This window comes from Tamandua tetradactyla, chromosome 15, assembly GCF_023851605.1.
Source record: "Tamandua tetradactyla isolate mTamTet1 chromosome 15, mTamTet1.pri, whole genome shotgun sequence".
NCBI lineage: Eukaryota > Metazoa > Chordata > Mammalia > Pilosa > Myrmecophagidae > Tamandua > Tamandua tetradactyla.
In genome coordinates, this window is record NC_135341.1 from 52,841,382 (window position 1) to 52,856,499 (window position 15,118).

General features: G+C 37.0%; 1 long non-coding RNA gene across 1 annotated transcript in view; it reads right to left on the reverse strand.

The window, feature by feature from the left end:
• Window positions 1-9,964, reverse strand: part of LOC143657981 (uncharacterized) — a 130,668-nt gene extending 120,704 nt beyond the window's left edge. The window contains exons 1-2 of the long non-coding RNA XR_013163045.1: window positions 9,894-9,964; window positions 7,452-7,556 (exon numbers count right to left, since the gene is read on the reverse strand). This is a non-coding gene — a long non-coding RNA (uncharacterized LOC143657981). The remainder of the gene's footprint in view (window positions 1-7,451; window positions 7,557-9,893) is intronic.
• Between the last annotated feature and the right edge of the window lie 5,154 nt (window positions 9,965-15,118).

Here is a 15,118-nt window from a genome sequence, read left to right on the forward strand (position 1 = left end):
TTTGGAATTCAGATGTTTCATCCTCCAAATCACTAATTCTATCTTCTGTCTCTTTGAATCTATCATTGTAGGTATCCATTGTTTTTTCTATCTTTTCTACTTTGTCCTTCACTTCCATAAGTTCTGTGATTTGTTTTTTCAGTTTTTCTATTTCTTCTTTATGTTCAGCCCATGTCTTCTTCATGTCCTCCCACAATTTATCGATTTCGTTTTTGAAGAGGTTTTCCATTTCTGTTCGTATATTTAGCATTAGTTGTCTCAGCTCCTGTATCTCATTTGAACTATTGGTTTGTTCCTTTGACTGGGCCATATTTTTGATTATTTGAGCGTGATCCGTTATCTTCTGTTGGCGTCTGCGCATTTAGACAGATTTCCCTGGGTATTGGATCCAAAAGTTTGGAAGATTTTTCTGTGAAATCTCTGGGTTCTGTTTTTCTTATCCTGCCCAGTAGGTGGCGCTCGTGGCACACGTTTGTCTGTGGGTCCCACCAGTAAAAGGTGCTGTGGGACCTTAAACTTTGGAAAACTCTTGCTGTCCGGGGGGTTCGCTAGCCGAAGCGGCTTGAGCCGGCCCGGGGTCCGAACGCAGGGAGGGTTGCTGGTCGCCGCAGCCCGGGAAAGAGCCCGTCCGAATTTCCTAGTCGGCCCGGGGCGACAAGCCTGGCGGGAGGGCGCCAGCGGCAGCGGCCCGCCTGGGAGAGTGCACGTTCCCCGGGAGTCACGGGTTTGGACGGGGCCTCCCCCACCCGTCACCGTTCTCCGCGGGCTGGGGATTTCCGATCCAATTCTCTCAGTTGGTCCGGGGTGCTGCGTGTGGTGTGGGCGCCAGCCGCCTTGGTTTCAGGGGACCGCCTCTCCAATTCTCCCAGCCGGCCCGGGAAGGGGGAAGGGAGTAACTCCGGCCGCTTCCCGCCCCGCCCGGTAAGGCCCGCGCGCCTCGGCGATCTCACCCGAGCTGCTTCTCTCAGCCAGCCAGCCATTCCAGGATGGGGTACGCTGTCTTTTTTATCTCTGTTGTGGCTTTGGGCGCTTTCTGTATCGTTTCTACTCCCCTAGTAGCTGACCTGGAGAAGAAACTAAGATCCACGCGTCTTACTAAGCCGCCATCTTCCAGGAAGTCCGATACATATTTTAAAGATGAAAAATTAAAGTTCAAAATGGTTAGAGATTTGGTCAAATGAGTTATAGTACGCAAGTGGCAGAGTCAAATTTTAAACACAGATAGGTAATCTCTCAAATAACATTCAGTCTTACTTCTAGTTCTGAGTTGTGATTCCTGATGCTAAATCTTCAGGTTTCCATAGAGCCAAGAATCTCATTGAGTCTGGTTCATTGTCCCTTGCAGGATGTGCAACCTTCAAGAGGAGGCTGATCATGTTTTACTGGGACAATGATGTCAGATCTCAAAATAATCAAGACTATCTTTCTGCTGTTGGCCATCACTCTCAAAAGCAAACAGAAGTCATAAGATAGCTGAAGAAAGCAAAGTGTGTGGTCCCACCTAGAGAATTATGGGGGTCACTGGCATCCAGAGTGATTTCCTTTGAAGGCAAAATAACCAAAGAGAATGCCTCCCAGCAAGAATTGTGTTCATTAATTCCACAAATATTTACTGAATATTTATGATGTTCAGTTCAGCTAGGTTCAGTTCCAGACTTTGGAGACCCAGCAATGAAACAAACAGACAAAAATCCCTGCCTTCTTGAAGATTACATTTCTAGTTGTGGGGAGAAAGATGGTATGCACTAAGAAGAAAATTAGATTGGGGAGTGGGAAAAGTGCATGTCAGGGTTTGGGGATTTGCAAATTTTGAAAGTGGCCAGGCGAGGCTCCTTGAGACAGGCACATTCATTACTGTCAAGAAATTGGAGGGGGAATATTGGAGATTAAGTGTTTGCATACTTCAATTTTTCTGTTTTTCTAGGGATGAAGGAGTAGGGTAGATGGTAGACCTATACAGTTGTTGAACAAAGAACAGCCATGGAGTTTTTTAAGGGAATCATATAAAGGTGACAAGAGAAACAGGTAGGAATAGGGCAAGAGGCAGAGGAAGAGAAAAAAGATGGAGAGTTCATGAAAAGAGTTGAACAGCTGCTTTAAATTGCAGAACTCTGGGACGAGAGTGGACAAGAAAGATATGCAGAGGTTTTCTTGTATGGCATGCTATGAACTCCCAATTCTATATTCCCAAGAACACTGAAGTAAAGCCTGCTGGAAGTTGAATTTGTTAGTTGTAGTTGTATCACATCACTATGAAGAGGGGTTCTAACATGAATACAAAAAGTCCACAGTGATTTTTAGCTTATACCAAGGTGCTTAGTTCCATCTCAGTTAAAACCATCCCACTAGAACTAAATCATATCATCCTCTGTGGACGTGATAAAATGTCATTTCTGATCTCAAGCTCACTGAATCCCCTACATTTCTCAATTAACTGTGTTCTCAGGTCTACAACACTGGTGTCTTTACTGGACCCCCCACCCCCAAGCCTCAATACCACTGAAAAGTTCAAGGGGTGGCCATCTCAGAGATGGAAAATGTTGGAAATCACTTCAAAGTGACCTTTCTTTCTATGTGTGAAAACAAGGCTATGTTTCTCTAGCTTTGGTGGCTATAGAATGAAAGTTTCTAGGCATTTGAAGTCAGGTCACAATCCTGGAAGAAGGAAAACTGTGTTGTGTATGTGTATTTAAGAGTCACAGACTCCCCCAACAGTCCATCCCCTGACTGCAGTCAAATTTGTGTTTCACTCCCTAAGGGAACCAAGGATCTCCAGGATAAAAAGGAGTGCATGTTTGGACAGAATCTCCTGAGCTCACTACTTCTTGGATCACCTGCAGGCCCTAGAAAACCATTCTTGAGCCAGCAACCAGAAATACTCCTATCCCAGGTAAAAAGTTGCAAATAAGGGAGAAAAAAGCAACCAAACTAAGTCATGCAATTAGAGCAGGGGAACTTAGTATCCTAGCTCTTCATCACTATATGAAACCTTTCTGCCAAACACTCCTGTGCCTGAACAGCCTATGGTACAGCAAGTTTGTTTTTGAGTAGTGCTCAAGACTGTCTCCACAGACATATGGCTAAGAATCAAATGCTGTTTTAGACAGTTTTTTAGGATACAATTGATATACAATGAAATGAATGCATTTTATTTAAAGTATATGATTTGATAAATTTTGATACATGTATACAACCATAAATGCTTAACACAATCATAACAGTGACATATTTATAATCCCCACAAGTTTCCTTGTGCCTCTTTGCAATCCTACTCACACGCTTTTATGGCCCACCCCTTACCTGCTCAGCAGTCATTATTTCCTTTCTGCCACTATAGAGTTGTTTGCATTTTCTAGATTTTAATATGGAATCATACAATACGTACTTTTTTGTTTTCTGGTTTCTTTCACTCAGCATAATTATTTTCAGATTCATCTATGCTATTGTATATATTAAAAGTTCACTTGGTTATTGTTGAGGAGTATTCTATTGACAGGATATACAAGAGTTCGTTTATCCATTCGTCTGTTGATGGACATGGGGGTTAGGCCATTACAAATAAAGCTGCTGTGAACATTCCCATACATGTCTTTTAAATGGCATTAATTTTTTTTTCCTTTTATTTAAATACCTAAGAGTGAGATTGCTGGATTATATGGAAGGTGTATGTTTAACCTTTTAAGAAATGATTAAGCTGTTTTCCAAAATGGTTGGACCATTTTACTTGCATTCCCTTCAGCAGTACATGGAAGTGCCAATTCCTCTACATCCTCACCAATACCTGGTATGATCAATCTCTCTGTATTTTAGTTATTCTAGCAGCTGTGTAGTGGGATCTAATTGTGATTTTAGTTTGTTATTTACTATATGGATAAATATGTTGAATATCTTTTCATATTATCTGATATCAGTTTGTTTTTGGAGAGAAAAGTCTATTCAAATCTTTTGCTCATTTTTTATGGGTTATGTTCATATTACTGACTTTTGAAAAATTTTTTATGAAATCTGAATACAAGTCCATAATGAAATTTATGCAGTGCATACATTTTCTCCATGTCTGTGACTTTTCCTTCTATTCTCATAGCAGTATTTTACAAACAGTATTCCTATTTAATGTTATCTGCTAAATTGGTAAAGATTTTCACTTGTGGATAGTTTTTTTTTGGTGTTGCTAACAAATATTTGCCTAAGTCAAGGTTTCCCAGATTTTCTCCTATATTTTCTTCTCAAAGTTTTGAATTTATAGGTTTACTATTTTGGCTTTTGATTCATTTTGAGTTAATTTTTGCACATGTTGCAGGGTATGGATAGAAATTCATTTTTTTTTGCTATGGATATCCAGTTGCTTCAGCAACATTTGTTGAAAAGAAAACAATCCATTATCCACTAAATTTTCTTTACATCTTTGCCTAAAATCTGTTGTCCACATATTTGTGGATGTATTTCTGTACTCTCTATACTTTTTCATTGATTAATTTGCCCTCCTTGATGCACATTTCACTCTGTCTTGATTCCTATATCTTTAATATAAATCTTGAGATATGGTAGTGTTTGTCATCCAATTCTGTATTATGTTTTCCAAGTGGTTTCAGTTATACTAAGCCATTTGCTTTCCATAAAAGCTTTAGAATTGGTTAGTTACTTTCTACCAAACAAAGAAAAGAGCCTGCTGGGGTTTTTACTAGATTGTCCTGAATCTAGGATCAATTTGGGGAAAATAAACACCTTAACAACATATGTTTTCAATTCCATGAGCATGATACAGATCTCCATTTTTTTTAGGCCTTCTATTTTATTTTCAGCAATGTTTTGTAGTTTTCGGTGTATGTCTTTTGTCACACTAATATGCCACATCTTTTGTCAGACTAATCCTTAAGTATTTCATATTTTTTATGCTGCTGCAAATGGTATTGTTCTTTTATTTCAATTTCTGAGTATTCAATGCTAGTGTCTAAAAATACAATTAAGTCTTTAAATTTATCTTGAATCTTGTAATCTGACTAACTTATGAGTTCTAGCAGCTATTCTGAAGATTCCACTGGATTTTCTACATAGAGATCATATTATATACAAATAAAATAGTTTTGTTCTTATTTTTCCATTTGAATATCTTTTATTCCTTTTTCTTGTCCTATTGCACTTGCTAAAACTTTCAGTACAATGTTGAATATAAGTGTCAAGAGAAGACAGTCTTGTGTTATTTCTGATCTTAGGGGGAAACAATTCACTCCTTCATCATTAAATATTATGTTTGCTGTACATTTTTCCATAAATGCCTGTTATCAACTTCAGGAAGTTCTCTTCTTTTCCTAGTTTGTTAATAGATTCAACCCTGACTTTCACAATTCATTGTCTTCCATTGCCTAATGTTCAGTGTCTTGAAAACATATAAATATTTTCTCTTTTGATTGCTTCAGGTGGGATAGTGGTGGAGTCCCTGTTATTCTCTCTTTTCTAGAAGCAAAATCCCAAAAGTCCATTTGAAAAATGAGTAATCTAACATGACAACTGAATCTCATTTGATTGCATCTGATTATTATGATTATTGCCAATATTATTTCTTTTGGTGTACAAAAGTCCAGATCCTCTACAGACTGCCAACATGGTTATACCATACGCCTTTTATTGGATGCAACAGTGAGTGATCTGCAAATGAGCCATGGTGCTCATCTCTGCTGTTTTATATTTACGTGATCTTGGAAATATAAATTCTGTCAATTTTAGGTCTACCATATATGAAATGAGAATGTTTATTAGGGATAAATAAAATTAAGAATATAAATTATCTAGCACAATATGTGACACATAGTAGATATTCAATAATTGATAACTTGTACTAATGGTGATACGAATTAGAAATTCAATGAGATGCATCAGTTCAGACACTTTCATTTATTATCTAGTGTTAATTAATTGATAATTCTGATATTTGACTTTCCATGTTATATATGTGTATACATATATCTATATAATTATAAATCTCCAAAAGAAACTATTTAATTAGAGAAATTTTAATTTGATACCTCAGAAATCTCTGGAAAATTTGACTATATAGTAGAATTAGATAACATGCTACATAGGTCTGACTTACAGGTTCTCTTTTCTCAAATACCATCACTGGCAAATTCCCAAAGTTTGAAGCTAACGTCATCCCTCTATTCTCCTTTCACAAAGTAATCTTGTGATACCTAGAGAAGCATTTCAGGACCAGAGAAGCTGGGTTGTAATTTTGGATACCAACCATGCCTGATCTGTGGCCTCGGTTGCTTCCTTCTAAAATGGAGCTGTTGAATTAGGTCTTAAAACATTCATTTATTCTGTTTCTACCAAGACCAAAGCCTGAATTATCTCCTAGAAATTCAGAGTTGAAAGACTAAGTCTTTTCAAATAGGAAATGCAGTTATACAAATGGAAGAAAAGGTGATAATAACTATAAATATAAATAAATTTTTATATAAATATAAAAAACAACATTAGAGTAATTACAACAGTTAACACGTGCATCCTAGGCACATTGGAAGGATCTATATATCTATGTATGTATATATATATGATCTCTTTTAGTTTTTGTACAATAATTCCATGAGTTTTGACTACATTCATCTCTACTTTCAAAGTAAACCAAAGTACAGAGTGGTAAAGAAACTTGCCCAAGATTCTACAGCTCTTAAGTGGCAAGACTGGCATCCCCCCTTGGGAAGTTTGACTCCAGAGGCTGCCTTCCTAGCTACCATTCTGTGGTACTTCCATAGCAACGAGAGGTATGATATAGAGGACACAGATGTATTTTCAGAATACATGGAGAGGTGCCTAATCTAGATTGCAAGTGGCACAAGTAGAGGGCAGATAGGGAAGTGCTAAAATGTTCCCCTATTATTCTTTTACAAATTAAAGAGGCCGTGATTTCTTATAGCCCTAAAAATTTTCCCCGTAATGAAGAACTTGACTTGGTCGACTTTTCTTGTTTAAATGACAGGTCCACTCTAGCTAATGGTTGCAGATTCAGCCAACCTGAGAATTTCTCAGAGGATAATGATGAGGTGCTGGACTCAGTCTGCCTGAGGCAGTGCCTGGAGGTTTAACTGCCATACCATTCGTTTAATAACTGGGACAGCAAGGGCATTTCAGTTATTTTTAACCTGCCATCTTGACTCGTTTTAAACCTTTTAATCAGAAAAGCTTTCCTAAGTGTTATGGCATTCTAAAAATGCAAGCAGAAAGGCAAGATTAGGGGCGTGCGGGGGATTAGTGGCTAGCAGAGAGGTGAACTCTGGCCCTCATAAGGGCAACAAATAGTTACAACTTGCAGGTTTGAAAGAGAGAAAAGTTAAGTGCCAACCAAGAGCTGTTTAACTTTCCCATAATTTCTGCAGGTTTCTCACAACAGGCCCCAAAGAAAAGGGCAGTGTAAATGTTTGCCTGAGTATCAAGGTTGCTCGGTGTGTACTTACATTTCTGAGCCCTTCGGATAGATCCTTTTACATCTTCCATGTTTCTTGGATGAGAAGAGGTGAGGCTGAGCATTACTGGCACTTAGAGCTTTTGTCTCCAATAGCCTAAAGAGCAAAGCCCTCTTTCAATTATGTATTCATTGGTTCACTCATTCATTCAAATATTTATTGAGTGCCTACATTGTACAGGCACTGGAACATAGTGATCAAAGAACCATTGACCCTGCCTTCAAGGAACTCACAGTCAAATGGCAAAGAAGAATGTATAATCATGGTTACAAGACAGTTTAGGAAGTAGAAAACACAGTGGTCATGAGAGCACAGACAAGACTAACCCTGTTTTGGTTAGTCTTGGTGTTTTGGGGGGTGACAGGGGTTAAATTTTGCACCCTGAAAAAGATATGTTGAAGTCATAAACCTCAGTATCTCAGAATGGGACCTTATTTGGAAATAGGGTCATTGTAGATAGAATTAAGTTAAATGAAGCCATACTGCGGTAAAGCTGACCCTTAATCCAACATGATTTGTGTACTTATAAGAAGAGGAAATCTGGACATAGAGACAGACAGAGGGGGAGAAGGCCATCTGAAGAAAGGGGAAGGAAAAGTTAGAGTAATACATGAAAGACCAAGGAATTCAAGAATTGCTGAAAAACACCAGAAGCTAGAAGGAAGGATTCTACCTTAAGTTTTTAGATGGAACATGGACCTGATGACATCTTGATTTTGGATTTCTAGCTTCCAGAACCATGAAAACATACATTTCTGTTGTTTTAAGCTACCAAGATTATGTTACTTTGTTATAGCAGCCTCAGGGGAGAAAAGACGGGAATTTTTCAGAGGAAGGAAATTTAATACATATTTCAAATTGGAGGCAGCTGGCTGAAGAAAGGGAGAAAATTATCCCAGAAAGGGAAAGCAGTTAACAGAAAGTCACTTTCAATAAACTTCCAGGAGCTTGGTAAAATACAGGGGGTAGAGGTTGGGAGAAGGATTTTCTCCTAACAAGATTCATACCAATGAAAAGTTAATCTAAATGAATTCCCTTGGTATCATTCACTTTACTTTGGCTGGCTTCCCTGGATCTAGGTGCTGTTGCTTGCCATAGAAATTATCTTTTACTCAGTTTCTCTGTAGCAAGCCTTTCTCAAACATGTTTTTCAGACTTTTCCACTACATTTTGTATATTTTTACTACAACATTGACTTGATGAAAAGAGAGACTGGAAGGAAGAAGAGAAGAATAAGATTTATTGAGCACCTAATGTGGACCAAGATCCTGAAGGCTTATGTAAGTTGGTCTTACCAAATGATTATGAGTTCATTAATTAACTCATTCATGCCCTGAGCCAGGCACTGTTCTGGACACAGAGTACAAAGATTATATGGAATCTGCCATATAGGGTAACATACTCTAGAACAGGGGACATACAAATCAAATTCAATATTGGGTGACAAATATAATAGTGGTATGTTAAAATTATAAAGATGAGTCAAAAGGAGGGAGAATTAAGAAGAGGATATATTTAAGTTGAGTTTTAAAAAATTGAATAGGTATTAAGCAGCAGAGTGAAGAAATTCCCTGCAGAGTGACATGTAGGGCTAGGAACAAGCATGTAAAGGAATGAAATACTTGGCTCAGCAAGGTTAATTGCCAGAGAGAAATAAAGGAAAAATTAAAGTTGTGGGCAATAATCAGATTGTGGAAAAGTTTACATGCCTTGAAAAGCCTTTATATTTTACTGGAGTTAGGGAGGAATTGTTTTATAGTTACATTGCAGGGCTGGGAATCGAATCAGATGAGAAACTGAAAAGATCTTGAATGAATGAAAAATGAATTGGAAAGGGGTGGAAGACTCGAGGAAGGGAAACCAACTAGAAGGTTATTTTAATCATCCAAGAAAGACATGGCAAGGTCCTGGTGTAAGGTAATGGCATAAAAAAATATGCAGTTCACAGACTCAAAAGATATTTAGGGAATACAACTTGGAAATGCTGACCAATTGGGTATGAAGGCTTTATGACAGGATGGAGTCAAGGATGCCTCCTAAATTTCTGGCTTCTGAAACAAAACGAAACTTTATAGTATAATCATCTCCACGCACAGCCCCCCTCTCTTCATGAGAAAAGCCAGATGCAGAGAAGCTAACCATTATCCCTAATGACATATAACTATTAAATGGAAAATTGGGGATTTGAACTAGATCTCATTGATTAAAATCAAGCTTTCTTACAGGAGATTGGTGAGATTGCTGTTCTAGACTTAGAGAATAGAAGCAGGGTACAGAAAAAAAAATCCTAAACTACCAACCTCATAGACCATCTGAATGATATAGGGCAATATAAAATCCCCCAAATTGGAGTGGGAAGTGAAAAGGCACCTGGAGCTGGCCCATTAGTTTTATTACCCATGCTTATTGTTTGGTTTCCTCTGAATTACCCACCTGTGGTCTAACAAATCTTTCGTTTTGATCTTTCTCATCAGTAGTCCCTCATCACAGCATTAATCAATGTGACCTGGGAAATAAAATATAATTAGAAGTAACACACCAATTATGACTTCATTTAATACACTGAATAATAAGAGTGGTATCATCTTTTTCCTGCCATGCCAACCATCTGTCCTCTCCCATTCTCTCTCCCCCTCCCAAAGCCAAGAATTTTTAACCCATGAAAGAAGCCTTATTATCCAGAAAAATTTCATTTGAAAGTTCCTCCTATCGGAATAAGAAAATGAAATAAGGGGAAACTGTAAGTTATAAGTGAAGATCCTTTAAAGCTTGCACATATTTTTAGACAGCAAAATGAAGTCATTAATCCATGAAGGCTTCATCCATTTATCTCTCCCTTCTATTTTCATCGCATAAACACAAATTTTCTGTTTCATTCCCAATATATTTGTTGGAAGGGGGGGTGAGAAATGAATTAAATGAACACCCACTCAATAAGTCCTGACCTTTCCTTTAGCATGACAGTTTTATCAGTCAAGCAGAGAGATAATATGATGAGGATAAAAAGCTAATATTCTCTCCTGGTGAAAAAGAATCAATGACACTTTCGCCCACAGCTTTATTGAAAAATGGATGATAATGGCCCAAGCACACCTACCAGAGTGAGCCGCTTGAAGCTACATTTAGCAAACTTCTAAGAAGATGAAATATAACTGAAATTGTAGGGAGGCCCACAAAAGAGGTGAAGGAATATTTCTTAAAATGAATGCAATAAACCCACTTCCCCCTATCCTGTGGAGGAGCAATGAAGTACCATTTATGGAAAGGAAGAATGAAGGCTGTAAATTGCTTGAGTTCACTGCATTTCACAGTGAACATTCTTGTTTGGTGATCCTAACAGTTTTACCCCTTGGGGAAAACTTGCTCCAACTTCTGGATTACAGCTATTAGAGTGGAGAGAGAAAAGAAATGCGTCACTCATAAAACTTTTATTATTGGTAACAACTGGTGCTTTCAAAAATTACATATATTTGCAGAGAATGCTTCCGGCCTTCAAGGGTAAAATTCAAGAATATTCTCCCTTTCTTCCCCCAAGTTACCTAATTATTTTGCCTCCAGAGTGCTAATCTCATTGGTCAAGATTCAAAATACCATTGGGGTCACATTCTTGAGTGAGTTATAGGTAAAACTGTATGACAACTTTTCTCTTGTTGCTAAGGAATAGGTTTAGGTCCTTTAAGTAGTGTACTTTAAGGCTATAGCTGAGTTTTGGGGAGGGAAGTCATTAAGCACAGCTTGCCACTTGTACTATTCTAGATGGTAGAGATCTGATTTGGAGTTTGGGTCTAAAGACTCAATAACACTAAATTAGGCTAATTTCACTGTCTTCTTATGTATGCTCAGGGACTTAGCTGGTCCAAGGAGGATTCAAGAAAGTCTCAATTCATCATCTCCAAAAAAAGTGTCACTCCTCATTTTCCAATGAATTGTAAGCCTCGTTTGTCTTACCTGAACTTCTTTTCCTTTCCTACTGGATTTTCCTATAAAAGGGAAGGGCCCTTGACCTCTTTTATCTTCCCAGATTCAAGGGTATATGAGCATTCCCAAAGTCTGATGTTCAATAAAGGGTATCTAAAAAGCAGACCTAAGAGCTTCTAATTCTGCACCCTCTCCCCACACTTCAACCCCCACATTACCCTCCACCCCTGGCACACAGGAAAATGTACTTATCATACTATGGACAGGATTAGGTACATATTTGCAGAGGGTCCAGTGCAAAATGAAAATGCAGAAACCCTTATTCAAACATTATTAAGAATTTCAAAATTTTAACAGCAGATCATTAAACCAAGTATAGGACATTTCTATGATCAGGGCCCTATGCAACTACATAGGTATCTTGCTTATGAAGCATGGTTCATAGTACCCAATGCCTTTAGTTTTACTGACAAGTATCCTTCAGGGGTTGTGGACAGAGAGAATAGAAGAGCTTTGCACTCACAATAGAATTTGGAACATGAAGCTAACCCTTCACTGTAGTAGGTTGTTTTTCCTAATAATCTATACTGGTAGCTAGCCAGGATTAAGCTATCCTCTGGGAGAGAAAAACACAAGCAAATTATTATAAAATGTGTACATCTACGTTAAACTGATTCTCAGATCCATCTTGTATTTGCACCTGTGACCAATAAGATGTGTCCTCAAATCTGCATGAATATTACTTTGATTTTGATTCAAACACATGTGCAATGAATCGGGGCATGTCTTCTGTATTTACTGTATGGTCACAGGCTATACTAGGTCAAGAAATAATTTTTCATTCCATTGTCTGTTTTGAATTTAATTTATGTTGTTCAGTCTGTTCTCTATGTTGTTATCTGCACATCCAATAACAACATATATCATTAAAAATAAAATGCAATGGACTTCCTACTATTTACAGTAGACATCTTGTCATCAATTCAATCCATTATTCCAACAGAGAAAATAACATTGCACTAATCTTATCCAAACCAGTCCCATGCCAAGGAGCCTGATAGGATCACAAACCTCTTCTTCAGAAAGGGCAGTTGGGACTTTCTTCCTGTGAAATTCATGCTGCTCCTTTAGCATCACAAAAAATGGGCCAATCCATCCTCATCTTTCCCAAGTTCCACATGCTTCCAATGGTCCGGGGAGTTATCATAACACCAATTCCTTTTCCACCTTCCCATATTCTCAGTTGAAGCACAGAGCAAATGAGATTACTGCAGGCTGTAACAATCTAAACATAGATTTCTAAAATATGATTAATATTTCTTGGGCACTCACAGAGTCTCCAGAACATGGATTATAATTTAGAGCAATCTTTGTCAAAGTGTCCAATAGAGTGCTAACCTTGCTTAAATTCTTCTATAGAAAAAATAAGCTTGTGAATTGCTGATTCATTCTGAAATACATGTCTCTTTGCTGCAGAATTTTAGAGTTATAAAAATTTTCCTGTTCAGTATGAATCTCAAAGAATGGATTCTTGTCTATCACATATTCCAAAGCAAATTAGCCACCAGCTTTCCCCCAAATCCCTACATACACAGCAAGAGACCTAATTATAAACCTCAAAACCGACATAGAAATGCTGATGGAAACACATATGTGTACTAGGAAAAAGGAATGTCAAAGAAGACCAAAAAGACAAAAAAAGACATTCGGTTCTCGTTTTGTCACAAAGTCAAGTGTTTCCAGCTAGGGAAATTTCACTGCCTACATACTTAAACCTATTGAGGAGACATCCCCTTTTAAGAGTTCTAATTATGATACATTTCTTCAAGTAGAGTGTCTTAAAGAATGGCATCTGAAGCAGTCTTGCGAATTTGCAAAATACATTTACAATGGTGGCCAGGCTACCTTTCTGGAAACCCTGATCTACCTTAAACATCCGCCCCTATTCATCTTTCTGCATGTCCACTGGCCACGGCATATTCACTTTCATATTTTTAGCACCATGTTCCAGGAACAAGCATCTGAACTTGCTGTTCTATGGTCATAACAGGTGTCTGGGCAATCTTCGTAGACTGGCAATTCACAACATTCTATCTGCCCTTCAGTTCTTCTCCAACCTGATTACTTCTTGAAGAACTGTTAGACTTTTGATGACTTTTTCATTTTTCCAAAGTGACCTCCTCAGAAGCCGAAGGAGAAGAAGAAAAGTGTCCTTTGCTATATTGTTTTTCCAATTTTGATATACTCAGGGCTCAACTCTACTGGATAATGAGAAATCATGATGACTGTTAGAAATCATGATGACTATATTTATTAACAAACTTCCATACAAAATGGTATAGAAATATCATACTTCTATACATTCATGAGTGCTCTTTTACGTTGTTAACACTGCCCATGCTTTAAGTGGACTGTTTGCCTTTTTCATATTAAATTTTAGAGGTCATTTAAAATCAAAAGTACTAAGTAGTTTTTTGGTTACATACTCTGCAAAGATCTTGTGCAGTTTTTAATTTCCTGCTTAACCCTTTTATTGTATTCTCTTTACAAACCAAATTAAAAAAGTCAATTGGAAGGACAGGATACTACTAAGGGAGAAAAATCAATGAAGTAGAGATCAAACTAAAAAAAGAGTAGAGAAAGTTATCCAAACCAAAGCTACTCCTATGTAGAACTGATAAGGAGGGAGTAGAGGCTAAAAAAAGAAAAAAGGAGCATAAGAACAACAACATAAATCTTATTAAGTTAATGATATATACAAAAAACTATACTCTAAAAATTTGGTACTCTGGATAAAAAGAAAAAAAATTCTGAAAAATACAGGTAAAATATCAAAATTGGTGCAAGAATAACTGGAAATTTTAAGCAGGAACAATAATCATTAAGGAAATTGAAACAATAATCAACAAACTTCTACTTCCCCAAACCCTGACCTAGATGGCTGTACAGTAGAATTTAAGTAATTTTCAAGAATAGATAAACTGTCTAATATAATATAAAGTATTAAAAAGATACAGAAACTATTCAAATAATTTTAAGAAACCAGTAACATCTTGATTCCAAAACAGATAAGAATATTACAAAAAATTATATATATATATATATAGAGAGAGAGAAAGTTGAGAGAACCATTTTAATTACCTGTGAACATAAATGTAAAATCCTAAATAGAATATCAATTCACTGAACTAACGATGGATTAAGCATACAATCCATCTTGATCAGGTAGGGTTCATTTTATGGTTACAAAGATGATTTACCAGGTGAAAGGCAATCATTAAAATCTAAGACTCATTTATGATTTAAAAACAGAGAGCTAGTAATATAAATGAATATTTATAACAATAATGATTAAAAGCCCTAAATCTACATCAAGCAACATGCTCAGTGGAAAAATGTTAGATGCTTTCTCACATAAGATTACAAAATAAGGGTGACCTCACACACTGCTGCTGTTTAACATAGTATTAAATGTCTAAGTCAATGCAACAAAATTGAGCATGTGGAAGAAGAGGTATAAAATGTGAAAAGAAAATGATAAAACTCTCATTAGTAGCCAATAATTTGAACTCCTACAAAGAAACTGCAAAAGAATAAACACATTGTCAAAACTAATAGAAGAGTTCATTAACATTGCCAGATACAAGATCAACTTACCAAAAATAAATATTTCCCTACACCAATAAAAATAAACCAGAAAATATACTATTTGCAATAAAAATTAACCATAAGGAGATACT